The sequence below is a fragment of the Oryzias melastigma genome, linkage group LG16 (assembly GCF_002922805.2).
Source record: "Oryzias melastigma strain HK-1 linkage group LG16, ASM292280v2, whole genome shotgun sequence".
NCBI lineage: Eukaryota > Metazoa > Chordata > Actinopteri > Beloniformes > Adrianichthyidae > Oryzias > Oryzias melastigma.
Window position 1 is genome coordinate 24,050,710 of NC_050527.1, and position 477 is coordinate 24,051,186.

Sequence of the window (477 nt, forward strand, 5' to 3'; positions counted from 1 at the left end):
ATGTCATGTTAAATAAAATAATTCACACTGCATTTGCATCACAATAAATGTTATATCTGTAGAAAAATTATTTGAATACACAAACCTGCACTTTTTTTCCAGATTGATTAAATTTTGTTCAGACCTTTTTAAAGAAGTTCACATTTTCTTCAACACTTCAGCTCTTTTGTTACGCTGACAAAATCATATAAAAAAAAAAACAAAAAAAAACAATAAGAAATGACAAACAGTATTTCATAGCTGCAGATGAGCCTTTATGCTCATCCTATTATGGATTATGCTGAAGATTACAAACCCATGACAGCTTCATCCAGACTGTGAGAAGGGATTCATCCTGACGTCCTGTCTGGTCTAAATTCACTGGCAGCTGCTGCACCAGTGACATCTGCAGACGGGGAAGAGGCAAAACAGATCAACTAGGAAAAATGCCTGCATTGTTCTTTTACAGTGCTGGGAAAATGCTCGTAATAGTGCATG